The sequence below is a fragment of the Taeniopygia guttata genome, chromosome 4A (assembly GCF_048771995.1).
Source record: "Taeniopygia guttata chromosome 4A, bTaeGut7.mat, whole genome shotgun sequence".
In the NCBI taxonomy this organism is placed as follows: Eukaryota; Metazoa; Chordata; class Aves; order Passeriformes; family Estrildidae; genus Taeniopygia; species Taeniopygia guttata.
Genome location: NC_133029.1, coordinates 3334709 through 3338723, shown reverse-complemented (window position 1 = coordinate 3338723; position 4015 = coordinate 3334709). Strand labels below are relative to the sequence as shown.

The 4015-nt window shown below is 39.1% G+C and overlaps 1 long non-coding RNA gene across 1 annotated transcript; it reads right to left on the bottom strand.

Moving 5' to 3' along the window:
* Nucleotides 1-204: 204 nt before the first annotated feature.
* LOC140684133 (uncharacterized) lies at nt 205-3689 on the bottom strand. Its single transcript, XR_012055880.1, has 2 exons — nt 3553-3689; nt 205-1208 (listed from the first exon to the last, which is right to left on the bottom strand). It is a non-coding gene; the product is annotated as an uncharacterized lncRNA (long non-coding RNA).
* Nucleotides 3690-4015: the final 326 nt, after the last annotated feature.

Below are 4015 nucleotides of genomic sequence, written 5' to 3'. Positions count from 1 at the left end.
TTGGGACACCTCCCCAGCAATTTGCCATGGAACAGGATCTGGCCATTATCTGATGCCCCAAATGAGTGACAGTCACCCTGCAGGCAGGCCTGAGGCACAGGAGTGACTTCTGAAGGTTACAAAGGATTGTCCAGTAGCAGGGAAAGGATAACAAGGGGAGTTTGGTGTTGTTTTTATGTAAAAGAAATAATTACACAAAAGTCCTTTTCCCCTTCAGGAAGCTCTGCACCAGGCAATGCCTGCCTTGCTTTTAATAAGTTATTTTCTGGCTTTGATCAAAGGAAAGAAAAACTGACAGAGCAAATTGGCAGAGAGCTGGCAGAATTATTGATAAAATGAACAGTTTCTTTAAGACAGCACAGTGTGGTTCCATCATTTTATAGATTCTTACACATAAATAATTACTGTTTTCACAGAATCACAGAATTGTTAGGGTTGGAAGGTAACACAGGAAGGTGTCCATGGTGTTTGGGATATCTCCAGAGAGGCAGCTGTTCCAGGGCTCTTCCTCCTCCATGGGAAGACGTTCTTCCTCATCTTGAGGTGGAACTTTTTGTGTCTTATTTTCTGGCCATTTCTCCTTGTCCAGTCCCTGGGCACCACCCTCTGACACCTCTTGGAGGCATTTGTAGGGATGGATGAAATCACCCCTCATTCTTGTCCGGTCTAACCAGAGTGACTCTGAGCCACCAGCAGACAGAAAGTACATCTATCAGAAGAGGGGGAGTTCTAAAAACATCTAAATTAAGATATTCAAATTATTCAGATAAGAGTGGAAATGACTTTCACATCCTTTACTATATTCTTTTCTTCTCACTTGTAATAAATGGAAAAAGAGGGAGAACAAAGGATGATAGAATCTTCCATGTTTCATTATCCCATCAAATGTTTTACCATAGCCACTGGCAAGATCATTTTATGAAGAACAAGTCCTGGAACCATTATATTTTTTCCTTCACAATTACTGGGGTAATGAATGGCACAGCATAGTTCTAAATCAGTGTGGAGACAGCAGAATCCTCATGGACTGTGAGCACAGCAGAGTGAAACAGTTCTCTGAGTATCTCTCATTGCAGGGGAACAGTTACCTGTGGGCATCAGGATGCAAAATCTGGCCACTGCTGATCAGTGTTTAATCTACTTGGGGCTGACTGCAGCAGATGCAGCCAGAGGTCCCTCCTCCCTTAACAAGCATTCCCTGGGAGCACCTGTCAGAACAGGAAAACAAGTGGTTATTCACTAAGATTTATAGCCAGCAGTCAGATAACACCCAACAGGAAATAATCACTTATGCAGCGCAACAGCTGAGCAGGGAATTTCAGAGGGGCTGCATAATTGACCAGCAGCAATATCTGAAATAACTCTGCTTAGGAAGAGATTAATTTGGTCTGGTGCAGCAGGGCAGGATCAGCCCTACAGGCAGCAGGAAGGTGTTATCTCACATCCAGCTCTGCAGCTTGGACTGGGGCTGTTAGGGGATCTGGTTAGCCACTACTGGAGGCAGAATATCAAACATTTATCTGCACCTATTTGCTTCCTAATTCGATTTTCCAACAATGGGAGAGTGTGGCAGTGAGTAGGGGATGAGCAGAGGGTCCTTGGGCTGGGGGGGGTGTTACTGTGACAAAGCTGCTCCCTTAGCAGGATCAGGGTTTGGACACCTCCACTGCATTGGCAGACTTTGAATGATGCCCTATATATTTATTTTAACATAAATTTCATGTTCTGGACTCTCTTTCAAAGAGCTAAGGTGGACTGACTTAGTCCCAGTGCAGGATATGAAAGTATTGTTTGCTATTTCCATAATACCCTCATGGTTTGTGCCTTTTCTGTTTGAATCTCAATGTGTGACTGGCTCAGATAAGCAAAATTTCCTCCCTCTTTGGGGTGATAACCACAACCCTGAAAGTTAAGCTGCAAAATACTTTGCTTGCCAGTCTAATATAGGACTGCTGCAAGATTTCATTATCTGGAAATGATGAAACTTGACTAAGAGGACAAGTTTCAGCTGCTGAAATAAAAAACTGCATCTAAGCCTTAGTGAATTTTTAAAAAAGCAAGATGTATTGGACATGTTTCCTACTTGAAAATGAAAACCAAGTATATAACAACTGAAAAAAGTAAACTTTTAATGAGAAAGAAGCCTTTCAAAATTGTATGCTAACCTTCATCTGCTTGGCTGTGACCTAACATTTCACCTGTAAGAAACAATAATTACAAAGTTTTTATTCACAATGAAACTGAATGTGAAAGTGGAATAAATCATAATTTGCTTTAATGACACCTGTGTCATCTGTTAAGTGTTTAGATAGCACTACATGATACCAAATGATTGCCATGTTTTATTCTTGCATTTTAATTTTATATAAAATAATTTATACTTTCATTTGTGACAAAAACCTCACAACAGAAACACTAAATACGCTTGTGAACATCACGGAAACTATAAATGAATTTAAAATTTTATCTAAGAATATAACTGTGCAGTTTTTTATATATTGTAATATCAGTATTAATATTAAGAAGATGTCTCAGCTCATAAATCTGAAGTTTTAGGAGAGCAGATTTTCAAGAACAGCTGCACTGTGCTTCAGAATCAAATTTTTCAACAGCCACAGCAGTTTCTGCTTTGAAATCATCAGACCCTCTTGAAAATCAGAGATAGAACAATGAAAAAAGTACTCACAAGTTTCTTGCTCTACATTAAAAAGTAGAGAGGAAGAAAGCATGTCTCCGATATATATTTTGCTGGATTATTTATCCATTGTTCATCTCCACTTTCTAGAATTTATGTCCTAATTTCTATAATTTATTTCCTAGCCCATGTTTTCATTCTGCAGTGCACTGGACACTGCTATAGGCTCCAGTGCTCTGTAGAGCTTCCTTGGTGCCTTTATCAGATATAACCAAAATCCAGATCCATGTTTCATATTATTCCATATTTTTTTCATCGAACAGAAGGAACAAAGATTACTTTAACTGTTTGAACTCTTCATTAGTAACAAGACTGCGTGTTCTGTTATTGCCAGGTATTTAGAGAAGAAAATAAATGCATTTACCTACATTTAGTTGTTTTAGATTGATTTCTTTTAGGTTAATTCCAGTTTACTTTCATTGTGGCCAGAGGAATTGCCAGCCTTCTCTTCATGCAGAGTAAATTCAGAGGAATGAAGTTTTTTCCCTTGGCAGTAATCCAGCTCAGAAGTGCAGGCATCTGCTGAGCCATTTGAAATTTGCTACTGAAACCACTTACTACACCTCTACATGTTCAGATATCCACTCTCATGTAATTTAATCAATGTATTCAGTTGTTTCCTCCAAAAAGGAACCAAAACTTCCTGAGAACAGGTTTCCAGCATAGACTGTGCTGAATTTTGAGAAATTTATTTCTCAGTGGACTGAAAATTTCTTGCCATTTTGTTTCTCAAGCCATTTTTGCCTCCTTTGGTCTAGAACTCCAAACAAACAAAACGATGAATGTAAAGCTCTGGAACACATTTCCAACATTCTTGTTTTCCCAGAAGAGAACAATACCCCATGTGTAACACTTACCTGCTTTTCCACCATGAAGAACCGAGTATTTTCATGGTCCTTGGTTTACTTTGCTTCCAGATGCAAATTTCTGATTTTTGAGCAGCTGTAACTGCTCAAAAATCTCTTCTCTTGCTGATGCAGGTTCTCCTTCCTGACACACAGGGAAGCCTGAGCAAGAGGAATAATTTTGGCAAAGGGGTGTGGGAAGAAATAGGAAAAAAAATTACAGCCTATTTCTAGAGAAAGTGTAGAGTAATCTTTTGAATTCTGCCTTTTTCCTTTTCCCAGGATTCCACTAGAGAAAGGTCTGTGGGCACAAAAAGACCTGCCTGCATTTTTAAAAGATTCTTGTGCATTATCCTTAATATCAGCAGTATAATTCATCCCCTTCCACTGGGAAATTGCTGTTCAAAAAGAACTCACTTGTAACAGGATTTTATTCCTCTAGTTCATTGATTACCAGTGATTTTTTACTTGTAAC